Source organism: Muntiacus reevesi, chromosome 19, assembly GCF_963930625.1.
Source record: "Muntiacus reevesi chromosome 19, mMunRee1.1, whole genome shotgun sequence".
Taxonomy (NCBI): domain Eukaryota; kingdom Metazoa; phylum Chordata; class Mammalia; order Artiodactyla; family Cervidae; genus Muntiacus; species Muntiacus reevesi.
The window spans coordinates 13,672,290-13,694,523 of record NC_089267.1 but is presented as its reverse complement, the minus strand read 5'-3'; the positions used below and the strand labels follow the sequence as shown (position 1 = coordinate 13,694,523).

General features: G+C 37.7%; 1 pseudogene; it reads left to right on the top strand.

Moving 5' to 3' along the window:
* The window catches only part of LOC136150960 (nuclear pore complex protein Nup50 pseudogene), a 49,777-nt pseudogene extending 28,284 nt beyond the window's left edge, over nt 1–21,493 (top strand).
* The last annotated feature ends 741 nt before the right edge of the window (nt 21,494–22,234 follow it).

Here is a 22,234-nt window from a genome sequence, read left to right as displayed (position 1 = left end):
AAAAGTTTTTGCACAACAAAGGAAACTATAAGTAAGGTGAAAAGACAGCCCTCAGATTGGGAGAAAATAATAGCAAATGAGGAAACAGACAAAGGATTAATCTCAAAAATATACAAGCAACTCCTGCAGCTCAATTCCAGAAAAATAAATGACCCAATCAAAAAATGGGCCAAAGAACTAAACAGACATTTCTCCAAAGAAGACATACAGATGGCTAACAAACACATGAAAAGATGCTCCACATCACTCATTATCAGAGAAATGCAAATCAAAACCACAATGAGGTACCATTACACGCCAGTCAGGATGGCTGCTATCCAAAAGTCTACAAGCAATAAATGCTGGAGAGGGTGTGGAGAAAAGGGAACCCTCTTACACTGTTGGTGGGAATGCAAACTAGTACAGCCACTATGGAAAATAGTGTGGAGATTTCTTAAAAAACTGGAAATAGAACTACCATATCACCCAGCAATACCACTTCTGGGCATACACACTGAGGAATCCAGATCTGAAAGAGACACGTGCACCCCAATGTTCATCGCAGCACTGTTTATAATAGCCAGGACATGGGAGCAACCTAGATGCCCATTAGCAGATGAATGGATAAGGAAGCTGTGGTACATATACACCATGGAATATTACTCAGCCATTAAAAAGAATTCATTTGAATCAGTTCTAATGAGATGGATGAAACTGGAGCCCATTATACAGAGTGAGGTGAGCCAGAAAGATAAAGAACATTACAGTATACTAACACATATATATGGAATTTAGAAAGATGGTAACAATGGCCCTATATGCAGGGCAGAAGAAGAGACGCAGAAGTACAGAACAGACTTTTGAACTCTGTGGGAGAATGGGAGGGTGGGATGTTTCGAAAGAACAGCATGTATATTATCTGTGGTGAAACAGACCACCAGCCCAGGTGGGAGGTATGAGTCAAGTGCTCGGGCCTGTTGGGCTGGGAAGATCCAGAGGAATCGGGTGGAGAGGGAGGTGGGATGGGAGACCGGGATGGGGAATTCGTGTAACTCTATGGCTGATTCACATCAATGTATGACAAAACCCACTGAAGAATAAAAAAAAAAACAAAAAAAAAACTAACCATCATATCATCTTTAGCCATTCTTCCTTTTGGGGGGGGAAACTCTGGTCTGTGATGGGGCTTCCTTGGCAGCTCAGATGGTAAAGAATCTGCCTGCAATGCAAGATATCTGGGTTCCTTTCATGGGTCAGGAAGATCCCCTGAATAAGGGAATGGCTACCCACTCCAGTATTCTTGCCTGGAGAATTCCATGGACAGAGGAGCCTGGCGGGTTACAATCCATGGGGTTGCAAAGAGTTAAACACAACTAAGCAACTAACACACTGGTCTGTGTTCTAGCACCATTGAATTATTGAGAGTCTTGCTATGTGAAACTTTAAACTCTGTGCTACAGTGCCTTCTTCTTCTTCGTTTAATTCAAATTTAAGTACAGTCAAGACCTTTTCTATGTGCCACTCCTCCTATGTGAAGCTTTCTGTGACATTGTCTCCTCATGACTCTGTCTCCTAGGAAAGACAAATTGTGTCCTAAATAACCAGTGTAGTTCACCTCTAATGTTTTTTCCTTGTCCGATTGCTTGTTCCCATGAAAGCACCTTCCTCCCACTGTGAGCACTTGATGGCTGAAGCTGGATTCTACACATATTTAAAAACTCTGGCAGAAAGTCTATCCCTCAGCAGCTGCTAACAGATGTGGTTGAACAGATGCTTTCATGGATGGAAGTCTCAGGGAAGGCACATCCCTGGGTTACCTTCTCACTTACCTGGACTTTGTTTATCTTTTGAATACTTTTGTGACATATGAGCTTTGTTCAGCAACTCATTATATCACTTTCTAGCCCCAAACTCTTTCCTGAGCTGCATTATTGGTATATACATGCATAGTTGCTGCCAATTGCCCCCCGAAGTCTCTCAAGGTACCTCAAACTTGCCTTCATCAAAACCTTTCCTAATCTGTTATTCCCCTCATATTATTGCTATTATTCCTCTCATATTATTTCCCTTCGTAACTTGCTTCTTTTCCCAAGTACCTTGTATCAAGACTGATAGAGAACTTCCACACAACTTCCAAATTTCTTTCTTATTTCCATGACCACTACTTTAGTTTACAGCTATAATTCAGCATCCACACTGCTTCCAGAATTTATGTTTTTAATGAAAAATCTCTTCTTTCTCCTGGTTAAATCATTCACTGACTCAAAGGCTCCTCATCACCCATAGGTAAAATCCACATTGTGTAGACTGAGAAGATGAGTCCCTTCATGATGTTATCCCAGGACATTATCTCCCCAGCCTGTATCATCTCATGGTTTCTTATGTGTTCCCAGCACAACAAACAGTTTGTGTTTCCCTGAAGGACGGTGTTTATCACATGCCTTCATCTGTGTTAACCTTGTCTAAAAGCTCCTCCTCTCATCTCCAACCCCTTTTGTCATCCATCCACTGTCATCTACCAAGCCTCTCTCTCCTGAAAGTATTCACTTTTATCTTCAGGCTGAACTGGTGTCCCTTCACTGGGGTCCCAGCTCATTCTGGCTGTATTTCCAGTAGAGTCCGTTCCTCATACTGTTGTCAGTGTCTGTTTTCCCTATTAAACTGTGAGTCCATCAAGAAAGGAGAATGCATCCTACACATTTCTTATTACAGAGACTGACAGAGAAGAGTGAGAAAACACAGAGCCCCTTTTGTAGGAAGTACTCAATAAGCACACATTGAACTTGTGCTTATTCAGTTAAACTGAATATTTTCAGTCAAACTGAATCCTGGATGAATATCCTAGCAGGAATACATCTGGAAATGGAATGGTTGCAACATATTCAGCTTATTTCTCATATATCAATGTTATTTAAAGGGACAAAAGCTCAAATTGTCTCCCAAGAGTGCGTGGCTCCACTTTCTTTGTCTGTCTTATTGGATGTTGTTAGTTTCTATTCCTGTGGATGTTATTTAACTATTCAAACTCACGGAGACACCATCCAGTTACTTTGCTCAATGGAATTCAGTTTGGCCTCTCGTAAGCTATCCTAACTCTTTCCAGCCGCTGGGTTATCGTTTAGTCAGAGTGCTGTGGTGGCGTGTGGTTGAGGAGTGAATGAGGAAGTGATGGCGGCCTCTGACGACACTGCAGGAAACACGGCAATGGCAGGAGAAACGTCCCGGCGACCACATGTGGGAAAGGATAAGTGGGTGTTAGGTGAAGGCCAACGATGAGATAATTCACGTCTAGCTTCCAGGTTTCAGCTACTACAAGAATTTTGAACATTTAAAAATAGACATAATCGGTTCCCCCGTCACATTCCCAGACACGGAAGCCTCCTCCATTACATTCTCAGACTCTGTGGGTCCTTCAAGACATATAAAATAGAGGAGGGGCATTTAAGTCTGGACAAAATTGAGGCATGAACGAACATTCCACATTCCAAAAGGAAAAAAGAAACCTCAAAACAAAAATCACATCACTATATTCTTGCCGACATAGCTGAGGTTAGTATTAAATGTGTCACACACATCAGTTTTATTTTATTTTCTCCGTCTGAGAAATGAAGTAGCAGGAAAAGGAGGAAATGAGGTTTAGGAAGGTGAATACAGGACTTGTAGTTTATGTTTTATAGAAAAATATAGTGTGTAAAAGCCTTTCTGGAAAAAATGCTGAAACTGGATTAGGTTATTATAAAATTTCAATGCAGGCACATTGCTTTATCAAAACCAAAGTCAAGTAGTGTTCACCACTCAAAAAGCATTCATCTGGGGTGTTTAGTGTGATGATGGTTCAAATTATCTCAATATCTCAATTAGATTTCAAGAAAAGGAACAGTAAATGTAATTTGGCTTGTTATTCATACTCTACTGAATTATATGTCACATTCAAACTGCACAAACCCTTTAGGTTCATTTTGGGAAAAGAACTAAACATTTTTTATGTGCTATTTTGTTTATAGCATTTAAACTTCAAACATCAAATCATTTCTTCAACTGCTTTTTTTCTTAATTTCATTTTGGTACGAAACAGAGTGAAAGTATCACCTGAGAAATCACTTATTTTTTTTTCAGGAAAACTGTGCATATTTTTAATAGTTATTTGAAAATAATATTTTATTGAAGAAAAATTGTGAAAAGAATTTCCTTCTCTTTGCTCGTGAAAATGTATGGAAGCTAGGAGCAGAGCTTCTGCTATGTTTTATTATGAAATGTTCTTGATTTACTTTAAGAGGGTTTATTGAGGAAAAGAAGCTGGAGAAAATTTCTATAACAATGATAGAAACTTGCATGGGCAAATCATCTAGCTGCTTGATCCTCTGGTTGTCTCACATATAAAATGAATTTGGATTGAATATGTAAAAGTGTTCCTTTTGAAATTCAGTGATTCTCCTATCTTCTTAATTAGCTAAAGGAAAGTTGATTTAAAAAAACATACAACACTATAAAGTGAGTACTATAACATCCTGCTTTTGAAAAATAAAAATTATTAAAGATCAAGTAATATTTAATTCACTCTTATTTTGTTTTTGTAGTCAAGGTAATGTTTTTTTAAATGAAGGAGGAACAGGTTTACAGATCAAACTGTTTAAAGAGGTAACAAAGTACACATTTTGGGCAGATGTTGAAAATTTGGGTATTAAAATCAACATCTAGTTTAAAATAAGGTTAAAGATCACCATCATGGAAGGAGCCTCTGGGCAACAGAGGAAATCTGAAATTTTATCCAATAATGATTTATCATTAAATTTTCATTGTTCATTGTAAATATTTAAAGGTGTTAACTCAGGAGCAATTGTCTCTCAGCACTGCTGACAACAAATGGCTCTGTGTGTGGTGTGTGTGTGTCCTCAGTCATGTCCGACTCTTTGCAGCCCCATGAACTGTAGCCCTCTGTCCACGGGATTCTCCAGGTAACAATACTGGAGTGAGTTGCCATTTCCTCTTCCAGAGGATCTTCCTAACCCAGGGATCAAACCTGAGTCTACTGTGTCTCTGCATTGGCAGAAGGATTCTTTACCACTGTGCCACCTGGGAAGCTTCCTCTAAATCAATATTAGTGCTGCCAAATAAACATTGGGCTGCCCTGATGGCTCAGAGGGTAAAGCATCTGTCTGCAATGTGGGAGATCAGGGTTTGATCCTTGGGTCGGGAAGATGCCCTGGAGAAGGAAATGGCAACCCACTCCAGTACTCTTAGCTGGAAAATCCCACGGACAGAGAAGCCTGGTAGGCTACAGTCCATGGGGTCGCAAAGAGCTGGACACGACTGAGTGACTTCACTTTCACTTTCAAATAAACTGGTGGTGGTTGAAAAGCCCCACTTTTCTCTGACACCATTGCTTTTCTGGTATATTCTTTATTACTTCTGGATAGAAGACAGTTTACATGGGTGGATGGATGGATGTTGTCAACATGATTTTGGAATATTTCCCTCCCAAATCTTGAAATGTTAAATTAATATTTAATTTATTAATTTAATTTAAATTTATTATTTACATTACTTAGAATGACTGTTGCATTGGAAAAAAATATTAATATTCTTGATTACATTTGCTTTCCTAGATCTGCTGGGGATTTTATATAGGAAGAATTCATATTCCATGCTATGTGTCTAAAAGTTATAAAATTCTGAAATTTTAAACACACACAGCCCCAAGACTTTCAGATAATTTTTTTCTTCACCTCAGATATTTTTGTCCTTTTTCTGCTGTTACAATCAAGGATAACAACCACAGCAAGTCGGACACTTAACTAGCTTCTTCTGGGATATTCATAAATAGATTAGATTTATATTATATTATGTCAATTCCTGGAGGAGGGCATGACAACCCACTCCAGCATTCTTGCTTGGAGAATCCCCATGGACAGGGTAATCTGACGGGCTACAGGCAATGGGGTTGCAAAGAGTTGGACACGACTGAGCGACTAAGCATACCACAGCATAGCATAATGTCAATTAAATTTCTCTTAAACCTTTCACCACCAAAAATATCTCAGGTTAGCCTAACATATTGCATAAATATTCAAGTTGGGCCATAGATTAATAAACTGCAGTCTTTGAAGAAGAAAAGGCATGCAGAGTGGAGCCCGGACATTAAACACACACACACACACACACACAAACTCTCCAGGCGACTCCTAGAGCCCACTCAGCATTGAAAAACCAGTGTAAAACCCTTTTACTTTACAGATGAAATAACTGAATCAGGAAAAATATTGGTAAAATGTCATTGGGTTCCAGAGGAATGCATAAAACTAAAAATAAACTTAAAAATTCACCTAACAGGAATGATTTATTATCGTCATATATTTAGTAATAACACTTTTATTTGCAAATGACTGAAAGCCAACCTTAAACAGCATATGAATAAAGGCAAATGGGTTGGCTTATAGAATTCAGGAAAATGTTGACTACAAAACCCCAGGAAGGGCAAGCTGGCTATGAGGCACATTCCACGCCAAGTACTCAGACGCCACCATTCCTGTCTGTTGTTGAACTTTATTCTATTCCTTTGCAGAGCACACTTCTCCACATGGCAGAACATGTGGTTGCCAATGATTTCCAAATTTTACACCTCATCATTTAAGATAGCAGGAAGAGAATGACCTCAAGATATTTCCCTAGGGCTGAATTAAAATATCCTAGAAAAGGATTCAACTCAAGTTGGGCACAGAACATAAATCAGATTGGTCCAAGGGACAAGGTCACACAGTACTGAAAGAAGCATTTCCATCTAAACCATATTGATGACAGAAGAGGCAGTTTGTAGACAAGAAATCCTTGGCAAACCAGCTTAGGTGCGTACTGAATTAACTTAGCCATTTAATTGAGAGAAATGTATTTAAATATATTTAAACTTCTTTCATTGGAAAATCTCTACCTGAAGTACAGGATAATTTTCTTGAGGAATCATTCTCTAGAGTAGAATCTTTCACCTTCTAGGAGCGGTGGCCCAAGGACTCCAGAGGGTTTCCCTGGTGGCTCAGATAGTAAAGAATGTGCCTGCAATGTGGGCTTCCCAGGTGGCGCTAGTGGTAAAGAACCCATCCGCCAATGCAGAAGACTTAAGAGATGTGGATTCAGTCCCTGGGTTGGGAAGATCCCCTGGAGGAGGGCATGGCAAGCCACTCCAATAATCTTTCCTGGAGAAGCCCCATGGACAGAGGAACCTGGTGGGTTACAGTCCATGGGATCACAAAGAGTCGGACATGGCTTAGTGACTAATGCTTTCACATTTTTTAGCCTACTCTCCTTGCATTTCATTCTATGCCTCATTTTTGTGCTCCATGAGGTCTGTATCCCCAGTTTAAAACTTCCTGGTTCAATTTCTTCAGGGAATAAGCCTCTCTTATTTGTCAAAGGAGTGGAGGAAGGCAAACTACTTTTGTAAAAGTTGAGATGGAACTGGGCAGTTGTTACATAGCAGGCAGAAGCTCCTGTATTTAGAAGGGCCTGCTTGCAAGCTTGGGCCTTGGTTGGCATCTGGTACCTTGACTTTCAAAATATTCCCTTGTCCCTAAGTGATAAGGTTAGTTTGCTGTGTCTCCTCTGTTTGGACAACACTGTGATTTATGGTGAATTCCTGCTTTTCATAGTTGCTAGGCACAACTTGCTTACATGACCGGCCCTCAGTAAGAACCCTAAACTGTTGATCTCAAACTGGCTTCCCTGGGCAGAAACATACATAATGCTGCATTTTCCCCAATGGCAGGAATGTGTGCTCTGTGTGATAGAGGACTGAATATAGGAAACTTGTGCATTTATTCTTCCACACTCCACCTATGATTTTCCTACTGGTCCTTCTTGTATCACTGTAATACATTTTCATTGTGAGTACAATTATATCCTGAGTCCTGAGATTCCTTACAGCGAGTCATCAAAAGTGTGGGTGGTCTTCAGATGCCTGAAACAAGGACTTTACTTTCATGATTTCATGAAATGATTTCATGATTTGCCCCAGTTCTGCACCTCTCTTCAATATCACATTCCATGGCAGAACATTGTAATTCATTAGCTTTCCTTCTTCCAAAACTTTGTTGGAATCTTTTTTCACTGCTGTCCCATTTCAAGTTCTTTTGTCCATATGGACTTTCATCACCACCTTTCATTACTGTAATATGATTTAGGTACAGTTTTATGTAGGGGAGGGTAGAGACATGAGGCGGCTAACATGTCATATCTATGTGGAAGCCCTCTATTATAACCATGAGGGTTTTTTCCTGGTCAATTTATCCTAGTCATTTTTCAAAGAATACCGTATTTTGGATCCCAAATATCTATCTTTATACCTCTTTATAATGATTTTTATCTCTGTCCACTTCTTCATTTTGTGTAATTTTTCTGAAGTTACTATTCCATACCATTATTAGAGTCTTCTGTATATAAGTGGTTCTAATTAAATTATAAAATCTCATTAGTGTAATTTTTCTTCATAGTTTTTCTTTGTTTTGCCTAATGCAGGGAAGGAAAGCTCAAGAAAGAGGGGCTACTGTTGTTTAGTCCAACTCCTTGTTACCCCATGGACTGGTGTCTGCCAGGCTTCTCTGTCCATGGGATTTCCCAGGCAAGTATACTGGAGTTGGTTGCCATTTTCTTCTCCAGAGGATCTTCCCAACCCAGGAATTGAACCTGTGTATCTTGTTTGACAGCTGGCTTCTTTACAACTGAGTCACCTGGAAAGCCCCAAGAAAGAGGGGAGATATATATATATATATATATACACACACACACACACATATATATATATATGTATATGCATATGTATATATATGTGTGTGTGTGTGTGTATATGTATATATGTGTATATATATAATTATGACTGATTCATGTTGATATGACCACCAAAACATTGTAAAGCAATATCCTCCAACTGAAAAAATAATATAATCAACTAAAAAATCACCCTAGTGCTTTATTAACTCATGTTTCAGCATATTTCATAGAGTCAGTGCATTCTCAATATTCCTTGAAGGTAAAGACACATATTATTTAATTCTTTGTTATATATTGCAATTTCCAAATATTGTTTCCCATTTCTGACATTCTTTGTATCTTTTGTAATATGTACCTGAAGTCTTTTTAACAAAGTTTTAGGTAACAATATTTTTCTATGTGTACATTTTGGAATATATGGTTACTTCTCCACTTATTTGCTCCAGAATTATGTAGTTGTAATTCTTTGACTTCATTATTTGTTTATTTGTGCATTGTATGAACATTTCTTTTAAACTCGAGAGTGAGACATTAATAGATCATGTTTTCTTTGTCAGTCAACAGTGTCAATAGGACACCAAAGGCAGCTACGATCTGAGTTTTTGTTTTATTCTGTTTCGTTTGTTTGCGTGATTTTTCTTCAGTTGCTTGCAACTTTTGTGTTGGCAACTTATAGCATGACTTTTGCTTCTGAACCAGAACTTTGGTGGGAATACCACTTAGGAAATAGTTTAATTGAAGAAAATGTTTAATTGACGTTATTGGTTCCTAGTTCAGTACACTTTCCCCCCAAAGTTATCTTTGTTCTGAAACTGCAAAGTTGACTTTGGGAATATTCTTTTCCATCTCACACAATTCACTCACCTCCACACCTAACACCTGTGAGTTCATAAGTGAGGTTAGTGGAAAAATGCTGGTAATGTAGAGGCTCCTCTCTACCTCCACCCACTGATGATCTGTGGCAGTGGGGAAACGTGCTCCAATTTGGGGCTTTCTTGTCTGGATAATCTCCAGGGCTTGTGCCTTCATGTTGGAGAGTAATACTGGGGCATTTCTTGCTTTGCTTCCAACTATATTATGCCATATTTTCAAAATTTCTGTTTAGACCAGATTATACCTTTCTCACTTTATTTGATGCATTTATAAGTTGTAAAATGTTCTTGTTTGAGTATAGGTGAAATATTCCCCTCTATTTTTGTCTTTTCATTTCACATTATTCTGAAAATTTTTTCAATATACAACAATGTTATCACATATTCCAGAAGGTTTTTAAATGACAGACCTCTCAGATTGACATTATATGAAATTTCCAACCTTAGTGAAAAATTTGGATAGTTTTAACTGAAAATAAAGTGACCCCAAGGATGGGGCTGCCCCATCATCACATACAGTTATTTTAAAAAGGTACACACTGCATTGAAAAGCTAGAAAAAAGTTTCCCCTTCTGAGTTAATAAGAATCCAAGTTAAAGAGCAATATTTGGTAAGTGAAATGATGAGGAATTTGGTTTTCACTCAAGCTGGGCATACACTATACACCATAACAAGTCCCACTTCATAAAAGTATGCTAGATATCTAATATAATCTGTAGCATTTGATTTCTATGCAAAAGAAATCATTTAGAGCCCACAGCTGACATCATACTCAATTTTTAAGAGTTAATACTTTTCCTCTAAGATTAGTAACAAGATAAGGATGCCTATTCTTGCCACTTTTACTCAACATAGTACTGAAAATCTTACTCAGAGAAGTTAGCCAAAAAAAAGAAATGAGGAGTGCTCAAATAAGAAAAGTAAAACCATCACTATTTGCAGATGACACATGATGTATAGAAAACCCTAAAGAATCCACCAAAAACTGTTAGAATTGATAGGGTTGCAGGATACAAAATCAAAATATTCAGTATATGCATTACTATATATGATATGTAAACTGAAAACTATATGGCATTGATGAAAGAAATTAAAGATGATATAAATACATGGAATGATATACCATAATCATGGATTAGAAGAATTAACACTGTTAAAGTATATATAGTGCCCAAAACAATCTTCAGATTTGATACAATCATAAAAATTTCAATGTAATTTAGATTTTCAGGGTTTCTATTAAGACTTAGACTATTATATCTATTTTTAGAAAACAGTATTGTGGAATCCACAGAGAATTCATTAATATGTTTTGTTGGAAACATGGGTATCCTCTCTCTGAACACACTCATCTGCTTCATTTCTAGGTATCACAATCCTGTCTTATCACTCTACTTAGATTAAATACCCAGAGACTGCCTCCTGCAAAGTGAACAGATGACTTTGAGGATGAGCAGGCAGTGGTTTGGAAATACATTATAATGAGAAATAAAAACACCCTCCTCATCATGAACAAAACGTGCTGATGAGCTATTAAAACACAGGTTCAGAAGATAGAATAGTATTAAGACCAATTAGTGGGAGGAGTTATTGGGTAATGGGGTTTTCTTGTGAAATTAAGGAATTTTTCAGGTAAGCAAGCATGCTGGATTAATAGTCTTTGTTACACAAAACTCTTACAGACAAGATAGAAAGTGGCAATTGGTCTCTAAACTCTATGAGTTAGAATATTACTTTGATTGATCCTATCAGCTTATATAATAAAAATATACCCTAGACACCAAATAGTTTCTTAGAAGTGGGAAAATAAAAATTTCGTGGTTATTATCCAGTTGGCAATTTAATATCTCTAAGAGCTATTTGTCAATTATTGAGATGGGATATACAACTCACTTAATAATGAAATAACACTGATGTGAATATATGATGATCTGATATGGGAGATCTTGATAGGCAGAGGAATTAAAGAATTCGTTCAAGTGCTGAGACATTGGAATCTGAAACCCTTTTCTGCAGTACTGCAATGCTTGCACCTGGACACATCTCTCCTTGAACAACAAAATACAAAGAAACTGCATGGGTTAAAAATAGCTGCATGCATGTACAGTTGGTGCAAATTCTGGACAAAAGATACAAGGAGATCAAAAAACCCAATACTGCCACTTTTGAATAGCCTGGAGCAAAGCAGAGTACTGTGCATGCACGCTCCACACGATACCACCTAAAGGGTGGGCAAACCACTTAAGCTTCCCCTCTGACCCATATAAGGAATAAGTTTGCCCCCAACCTCAGAGAGCAAGAGAGCAAGGGAACCTGTTGTTTTTTCTTGCTCTCTCTTGCTGCAGCAGGAGACCCAGTAAAGACTTGCCTGAATTTCTGGTCTGGCCTCTAATCAATTTCTATTGATTGGGAAAGCCAAGAACCTTGGCTGGTATCAGTGTTACACAACTTATAGAACATGACTAGAATGGTTACTCTCAAATGCTCTCAAATGGTTTGGCAGCTCAAAGCAAACCTAATTACTGAGATTTACGGTTGTTACAGGTCGAATTGTATTTCCTGATCCTGCATTATACCCTAGTACCACAGGATGTGACCTTATTTAGAGATAGGGTCTTTACCAAGTTAAATGAAGTGATTATGGGCCACAATCCAATATGATTGGTTTCCTTGTAAAGGGCAATTTGGAGATGGACTAACATACAGGAGAAAGCTGTATGAACATGAAGATGGCCAAAGAGAAAAGCCTGGAATAGGTCTTTCCCTCATAGTCCTCAGAAGAAACCAATCTTGCCCACACCTTCATCTTGGACTTCCAGCCTTCAGACTCTTGGGCAGTACATGTCTCTTTAATCCACCTAGTTTGTGGAATTTTGCTATAGCAGCTCTGGGAACTTAATACCCTAACATTGATTTAGGATGTTTGGCCATGCACCAGAATAAAACCAAAAACTAAAATAAGCTGTGGAAAAAATATAGCTTTCTTTTTATTAGTCTTCATATTTAGCTGCCATTTTCTGCTGAATATGACTACACAATTGTAAATAAATATATCCTTTCTAAATTGTTAACCAGACACAAATTCTTACATTTGAAATAATTGAAAGATATCCATAGGGAATATGTAAGAAAATTTTATTTCATAACTATACTCTCTAAATAAAAACAGCTTGATTTTTACTCTAAAGTTTTATTGTGATTGTGTATAAAATATTTTTCAAACTAATTTGCTTTTGAATTTTTTTTTAAATCAATAATTGAAATTTTATTTTATTTTTTTTTGTAAACCCTGATCAAGAGGTTTTAGATACTCTCTGTTTTTTTTCCATTTATTTTTATTAGTTGGAGGCTAATTACTTTACAATTTCCACCTTTTTTCTCATCAGAAAATATCCTTTATCCAAAAATTTTGATTTGTGGAATATTTTATACTGTCATAAGGTAAAATGCTGAAATGTGATCACTGCTTTTAGTCTGATTTATTTGGAATTTACTAAACACTGAAGGTTTAATAAAGTTATGGTAGGCTTTTTTATTCAGTGAAGTTACTGACATTTCTGGCAATAAAATATTTGAATTTGAATTCACATCTTTTTTATAGATACCAAAATATATCCCTAGATAGAATAAAAATATACAATAAATTTAAAGTTAATCTTTATATATATGTATCACAAAATACTTACTAAAAGTTGAAGGAAAAGTTTCTTGCTAAAATAATTGTTTTTACTGAAGTATAATCTGAAATCCTGAATCAAGGTTAAGTATTTTAAAACAACTTTTTTTTTCTCTCATTTATTGGCTCAGTAAATCTATTGTGGTTTGATAGCTTATGCCTCTGCATTCAGAGTAGGAACCATAAACTGAATTCATATTGTAAGCAAAATGCTGTGACTTTTGTAATAGTATTAATCATGACTCCTCATAAATATGAGAGATATTCTACACATGTTTCTTTACATAGAAGTGCCAGCCCTGCTCCCATTCAGATGTCCATCCTCTGGCCTCCGTAACCTTGACTACTATTACTATCTCATTACCCTTTTGAAATTCAAATCTTTCCCTAACATGAGAGCAAGTTACAAGATTTATTTTTCTAATCCTTATATAAATTATTTTTTATAGCTAGAATTTTATTTAGCCAAAAAAAGGACACATAGGCAAATAAGTATGTATCCTTTGATTTACTCCTTCCACACCACTTGTGGGTTTTTAGTGTGCACATAAACTCTTCCATTTGTCATTTAAGTGAAAACTGAGTGATTTTACCATATGACGTTTTTAGGTTTACGCGGTTTGATGATATGGCTATTAGTGGTAATAGTAACTAAAACCAAGCATGCAAAACCTGGCATACTATTTTAAACTGTCTGGATTCTACCTTGCCTCCCAACTTCCTCCAATTTCTATACATCTTATGATTGTTAATCTACAGGGAGACGTGTTTTCTTAGGTAGCAGCAATCTTTACTGACTAGGTAGCATAAGGAAATTTTCAATAGAGAAAAATATTGGACAAGCGAGATTCATGAGAACTCATTGGCCACAAAAGGAGAGTCAGCAACTTAGGATAAGACCTGGCCAAGACCAAAGATGACACAATCTCAGCTGGCTTCAAATACAACTTCTCCTCTAAAACTGTCCATAAGGCGTGTACTTTGATGCTAATTTGCTTCAGTTGTGTCCAACTTTTTGTGGCCTTAGGGACTATAGCCCACCAGTCTCTTCTGTCCATGGGATTCTCCAGGCAAGAATACTGGAGTGGGTTGCCATGCCCTCCTCCAGGAGATCTTCTTGACCTAGGTATCTAACCTGCATCTCTTATGTCTCCTGCATTAGGAGACAGGTTCTTTACCACTAGCACCACCTGCGAAGCCCATCCATGATGCATCTAATGGATAATCTAAAATGCCTAATTGAAGATTCTTAAGAATCTTACTTTGATTAGCAATGTAATCAAAGATTACATTAGAATCTGGGCCCTACCATTCATCCATTTAAAATGAGATTACTAACTTTACATTTATCATAAAAATCACTCAAAGAAATGATTTTATTCAAGACCACACACAATTCAATTTGAAAATTCTATACTAGTTGTTTACCCAAACATTTTAAATCTAGAGATTTAGCTGTGGCGGAGATGACTAATGTTCATCAAACATGTGCTTCCCCTTTCTTGTGAAATTGTCTCTGGAAAGCAGCTGTTCACCAGCAACCAGATTTCCCAGGGCCCCCTCCCTCACCAGTGGAATGTGGACAGAAAGGTGTGTCTCTCCTAGACCAACCTTTTCCATATTTTCTTTCTCTCTTCACTGTATTGCCCATGCTAATTGATCTTGTCAATAATGAGTTTCTAAAGTGCTCTTAACAAAAGCACAGCCTTGACATTTTGGCAAAGGCTCTGAATATAGGGACTGCTATGAATTTCTGAAGTCAACTGTGACTTTTAGAATGCCATTATTTTTGATGTAGTCTATCTCTTCCTCTTGGAACCTTCAAGCAAAGACCATGCTAATCCTGAATATTTTGTCTTCCTCAGTTGTCTAGCAGACACTGGAGGTGCATATCTGTGTGGTCAGGCTCTCTGGAGTCTTCTGACCCACAGGGGCTGGCACAGATCACCCTTTCTTGGCTGCTGTCCTCCTCACTTCTTCACAATGGAGGTGGCCAGATGTGATTTTCTATTTTTATCATGACCAAGAATGCTTTTAGGTTCATTATAAGATTGACAAACTGCTTGTAAATTAAAAAAATAACAAAGTTACAATAATTTAGGTTAAAAATAAGAAAAGAGATTTCTTCCCACACAGAACATCTTCCCTTTGTCCCCACTACTCACTCTTCCACACTCAGCCATGTCTCATATTTGTAGCTATTTACACGGTCATTGTACTTCTAGCTTATGCTGTACAACAGATTTTATACTTCTTTTAAAATCCCCCTTCTTATTAAGTGTAAAAATAATTTTCTGACACAGAGACTATGATAAAATCCTCACCTCAAATGTGCATCAATTGTGACAATTCAAAAAATCCAATGTTTGTTTTTTTGTATGAAAAGTGGTGTGTCTTCAATCATTTCATGTCATATCCTGGGGAAAGTGTATTTGAAAGAAATGTAGGAGTAAGTGTAGGTTGGGATAAGGACTCTAGGTTTCTTCAATATAGAAGATGGTCCAAGAAGTTGGCTTAAAGGAGGAAAATGAGGAAACAGTAAGTTATCAGGGCCAACTTCTTAAGAATTCTGCTGTAGGTACTTTCTCTTCAGCACGAACAGTGAATCCAGGTGAAGGGACAACTGGTTTAAGTATCATGGTTCTTAAAAGTAAAAAAAGATCATGGATTGGATTTTAAAAGCCAGTGGAAACAAAATAATAAATAAGGTCTAACATTTGTGTTACCTTCTTACCTGCCCTTCACAGTAGCCTTTTGGAAAAGATGTTGTTCTATTTTAGAGGTTAAGAGGTTTTCACTTGCAGAGCTCATGATGTGTGAAAGTTCTGAGAACTGAGACCTGGGTTAAGGCTGTTTTTATTGTAGTCCCTGCCTCATATATAATGATGCTACTCAGATTAGGCAGGTCTGTTGCATAGTGTGAAGAGATGGTGCTCTTTGTAGGGCAGACAAACATTCAGGAATAGGGTTAGTTGGCTTCATATTGGCTTATTTTGTCTGCTTTGGAGTTGTAAAATCTGTCAGATAGTATGCCAGATTTTTACTAGAATGTGAAATCAAGATATGTGCAAACACAGATATCACTGGAATAAGATTGTTTGAAAATCTAAGTTGAATACTTGCTGTAACATTATCACCAGGGAGAGATTCAGAATATTTAGGCACCTTTTCTGGCACAGACTCTAACCAGTGAAAAGAGAGCAGTGACCAGTTAGAATGCGAGTTGATCAAAAACAGCTAGTTTGTGTGTGTCTCAGTGGACAAGTCTAACTCTGAAGTACCCATATGCCTGGATTCCTGGGGGCAAAGATAATGTAGGCTCCTTTCTGCTCTGTCCCAAGCACAAGGCATCGAATATGCTCTCATTGCAGACTTTTAAATGAGTGAATCCACAGGCAATGAATTTATAATTTTTCTGAAATCATGCAAGAACTTCCTTCCATGATGGACCCTCTTATGTATTTATGATGAAAGAGGGAAAAGCGACTAATAGTGACTGAAAGAAAAATCTGTGTAAAGTAATTCACAGACCATGCTTCCATTCAGTCTCTTATTTTTCAAAGTTAATGTTCAAAATTTCACAAAATACTATATTCGTCCAAATGTTATCAAGTATTAAAAATCACATACTGATGTTCAGACTCTTGCAAAACTTAAATAAACTGGATCTCTCTTGGTCATTTTAAAAGAGTCTGTTAGTGGAGACTGATCCCTTCTTTGCTCAGGAAACCAGCAGCAGCCACCACTGAACCCTTTTCCTGCCTCACACCCTTCAGATACCTCAGCCACCCTCTTCACTGCCTTTCTCTGCTTATGAACAATTCCGTATGAGGCACCTGTTTCTTATTTTTATTTTATAAGTGTTTTCCATAATTTTAAAAGAGACATTTCTCCCATAATGCTTCTAGACTGAATTCTGTTTAAAAGTATCTTGAAACAGTGATAAATCTGGGCCTTTGCATGTGACAAAACTTCCACCGTTACTAATAAGTACAGAGAACAGCAAAATAGCTATTTTTATCCTTTTCATCAGTGTGACAATCTACCACAAATAGGAAAATACAGTTGTAAATTGATTTAGACTTTAAAGGAAATTATGATTCCACAAAAGTTGTCAATATTTTCTCTGAAAAATTGTGTAAATTCAGTTTTAAACTTTTCTAGAATAGTTTATGGAAAGCTATTTTCATAATTTCCAGTAATATACTAAATTCCTAAGGGAGATAGGCTTACTGTTAACATTTTATTCAATTTCTGTACACTCGGAGTTGCACGTTTAATCTGTGGGTAGAGATTGTTGAGATTATATAGTCTCCAGAAACGAATAATCTTCTGATCTATTTTTAGTGAATTTTTGTAAAATAGATTGCAACAGATAAGGATACCTCCTTTTAGAAGAGAGGTTTACTAACTGTAATGTAATATCCTGATTTATAGAGCTGGTTCTCCTGCCTTGCAATAGTATATTTACAGACATGCTTTTAGTTTCAAGTGAAATTGAGGGAAAACTAAAACTTTGTGTCTTTAATTCCTGCTTTCAGCCTTCCCAGACTTATCCTCTGAGCAGTAAATATACACTTTAATGTATGAATAACATGTAACCATTGGATATTTATTTAGATGATTTTTGTTTGTTATGGCTCATCCCTTTTCATATGTTGAAGTTCTAACCCCTAATTTGACCATATTTGGAGATAAGCCTTTTAAGGAGGTATGAGCCATCTCTTGGTATTTTAAGGAGGTATTTAAGGATAAATGAGGTCAAAAGAGGGGGCCTTGTCCACAAGAGTTGTGTCCTCATAAGAAGAGAAAGGGATATCAGAGGTTACTTTCTCCATAAGCACACAGAGGAAAGACCTTGTGACTGACTCTATTGCCTAGTAAAGCAGAGAGACCTGGCACTGAAAAATTGGCTGTGGCCACCAATTTCATATGTGTACTGTGATTCTCTGGTGGATCTCCAAATAACTTTGGAGCCTGTTTACACGTGGCTTGAAGAGCTCAAGGAACACTGATGTGCAGCAGATCCAGACCACAGGTATTTGGTCATCACTAAAAACAGATTTACCAATGGGAATTTCCCAGTCTCTGTTTTTCGGAGCAGATGTTTGCTTCTCTGTGCTCAGTAACATTCAGTTTTGTTTACTAATTTGTCCTTTTGGATAGTTCCCTGTGCTAGCCACCATGAAGAATTATAAAGAAACTCAGACTTCTAGACTCCATATTGAAGACATACATATTTTTCTGAAAATCTGCCACAAACCCCATTTGAATGAATGTAGAATAACAGGAAAGGTATAAACTTGTAGTCAGAATAGTAGCAAATGGAAAAGAAAAGGTCTCAGTTAAATTTTAGGTACTAGGGGTCTGGATGAAGAACTGAGGTAAGAGATTGCTATTGCTTTCATTTAAATAAGCTTTTATGACTATTTCAGCTTTTGTCAGTAAAAATAGGGATATTATTTTGAAAAGATAATTTGTGCTTAGTTGCTCAGTCATGTCTGACTCTTTGCGACCCTTTTGATTGGAACCTCTCAGGCTCCTCCATCCATGGGATTTCTTAGGCAAGAATACTGGAGTGGATTGCCATTTCCTACTCCAGGGGATCTTCCTGACCCAGGAATCGAAGCTGTGCCTCCTGTGACTCCTGCATTGCAGGCAGATTCTTTACCCACTTTTTTAAAATACATAAATTATAAACACAAGTGTTGCCTTTCATGAAAGTCAGTTAAATAGAAAATATTTGATTCCTTAGTTGGGCAATTTTTTCTCCCATTTATTTTTATTCGTTGGTGGCTAGTTACTTTACAATATTGTAGTGGTTTTTGCTATACATTGACATGAATCAGCCATGGATTTACATGCTTTCCCCATCCTGATCCCCCTCCCGCCTCCCTCTCCACCCGATCCCTCTAGTTAGGCATTTTTTAAGTTATGAATCTGCTGACACAAACATTGTCTTGCCTTCTGAGAAACCATCAGAGCCCAGATCTCATCACCTTGCCCATGCTTTATCTAAAACAACTCCATGCCCCTCTGTCTCCAAGACCCCTCTGGCCTTTGTCGCAAACTGTCATGGAGAACTTAGTGTTGGGTATTCCTGGACCCTCTGGGGAGGAAGTGGGTGAGCATCCAGGGACCTGCCGTGGTGGTGGCTGCCACAGAAGCCAAGGCTCTCACCCACACTGTACGGGGTGTGACTGCAATCTGCAGTCCTGCTAATATATTTGGGAAATGGCAATTCAAAGAAGCAATGGCCACAGGTTAAAATCTACAGTCACAACTTCATATTTTTTGAAATGTAACTTTGGCTTTCCCAAAGAGTGTTTATTTTTATTCGGGGGAAAAGAGTGTGGCCACCTCTAGGTAATCCTGATTCAAACTAGTTGCTTTCAGGATACTTGGTTCAGGTATAAAAAACACTTCCCCCCTCCCCAGGCGATTTTCCCTTATTTAGGGGCTTTCAATGGAAACTAAGCTCCATGTACCACCCCTGTGTGGGAACCTTGGTTATATTTCCATACAAACAAGCCAATCCTCTTAGCTCCTACGGATGATGTTGTTCTGCTGAGTCTTGACTATGTCTTTCATCCTGTCCCTGGACTATCTCACTCCCCAGTGCAGGGTTGCCAGAGTTAGTAAATAAAAAGTACAAAATGCCCTTGTAGTTACAAGGTGGCAGCCTGGAGTTTGGCACTGTTACTAAGGTTGTCTTTTGCCAAGTGGAAGGGTCTCCTACTGACACTGAGGCCCCTGGGGGAAATGGTGTTTTAAACTCTAAGCCTAAGAATCATGAAATTTTTGGCATAAGCCAAGCCCCAGAAATTAACTGGGAGCAACCAAATGCTCTTCCAGGAGACCGGCAGCTACCTCAGACCCGAGCTCCTCTAGGGCGACCTTGGATCTGCCAAAGAATCACAGAAAAGGAATAAGCAGATAGGAATTGGGATCAAGATGGCAAACCAGAAGTTGTGGGCACATTCTCTGTGGTCACTGAGGAAGTCTTGAGGAATAGAGTCATTAAGAAAAAGCAAAATATAGAAATGTTAAATTTCAATCTGACAGTGGAAAGGCTTTTTAAAGGCTTTAAAGATTTGTTTGGACTTTCCAGAGGAAGCCGAGAGTTTCTTGGATTTGGTAATGGCACTGAGATTCAACCTTCACAAGGACTATCAAATGGTAAGAGTTATAACTGGTAACTCTTCTCTCATCAGTCCAAAGCCTGGGACGTGGACCAAGACAGCCTTTGATTCTATTACTTCAAATGGTAAGCTAAAGAGTTCAAATTCCAAAACTAATATCCCTTTACCCTGTATTTATTGAGATAAAGCATACCGGAAATGCAACTAACAAGAAGTTAGCTGTGTTAAACTTTGTCTTCATGATTGAATTGTGAATTGTTGTTGTTCAGTCACTCAGTTGTGTCCAACTCTTTGCACCCCATGAACTACAGCATGCCAGGCGTACCTGTCCTTCACTGTCTCCCAGAGTTTGCTCAAACTCATGACAATTGAGTCAATGATGCTGTCCAACCATTTCATCCTATGTTGTCTTCTCCTCCTGCCCTCAATCTTTCCCAGCATCCGGGCATATGTCACAAACCCATCTGATCTGACACCTATCTTTAAAGACTGTCAGATTTATTTAGCAAACATTGAACATGGGAACAATGGCAGTGATAATTATCAAAATGAAACTAATAAAATGTTGGTTGAAACACAGTCTCTTTCCCTGTTTGTTTCAACCAAATTACAATAAGAATCATCATTTTTGTTTCATGACAGCAAAACTGAAGCTTCGTCTGAAAAGAAGGTGAAATCTGTGCTTGAAAAGAAAATGGGCCCATTACTAGAAGCAACCCATTATCGGATGACTTTGCAAGAAAATGGATGCCTTCGTTCTGGGCTTGTTAAGCTTTCTTTCTCTCTCTCTCTCTGACTGGATTTTTATTTTCCTTTGGCAACTCCAGTGTTTTTTTTTTGCAAAAATATTACACAAAGTAAATCAGTTTCTTCACCACTTTTCACTAAAACAGTGGTGAACCAAGCAGAAGGTAGCAGAAATGAAAGTAAATATAGAGATAAAGGAAAGATTGATGAACCACTCAAAATAGTTATTAGTCAAAAGAAGATGCTTTTTATTCCAGAAAGTATAAACTATTTTACAAGAAAATGAATTTAAATAGAAGGGTATAGATACCCTGCATTAAAACCTATAACAATCAGAAGCATAGCATTTAGTTTAGGAAGACATGAATTTAGGAACTATGCCACTGAATGCTTAGATTCCACCTATAACTGCTCTAAAAAATGAAATTTTCTTAAACAGTGGAGAGGGTCTGTGATAACATATAATGTCACATTAATATTTAATATTCAAAATATGCTGCATCTCTGTGTTAGTTCATAATCTCTCCAGGTGTATCTGGGAGTCCCCTAAGATATTAAGAAGAGGTGGCAAGAATACACAGAAGAACTGTACAAAAAAGATCTTCATGATCCAGATAATCATGATGGTGTGATCACTCACCTAGAGCCAGACATCCTGGAATGTGAAGTCAAGTGGGCCTTAGAAAGCATCACTATGAACAAAGCTAGTGGAGGTGATGGAATTCCAGTTGAGCTATTTCAAATCCTAAAAGATGATGCTGTGAAAGTGCTGCATTCAATATGGCAGCAAATTTGGAAAACTCAGCAGTGGCCACAGGACTGGAAAAGGTCAGTTTTCATTCCAATCCCAAAGAAAGGCAATGCCAAAGAATGCTCAAACTACCACATGATTGCACTCATCTCATACACTAGTAAAGTGATGCTCAAAATTCTCCAAGCAAGGCTTCAGCAATACGTGAACTGTGAACTTCCAGATGTTCAAGCTGGTTTTAGAAAAGGCAGAGGAAGCAGAGATCAAATTGCCAACATCCGCTGGATCATCAAAAAAGCAAGGGTCCAGA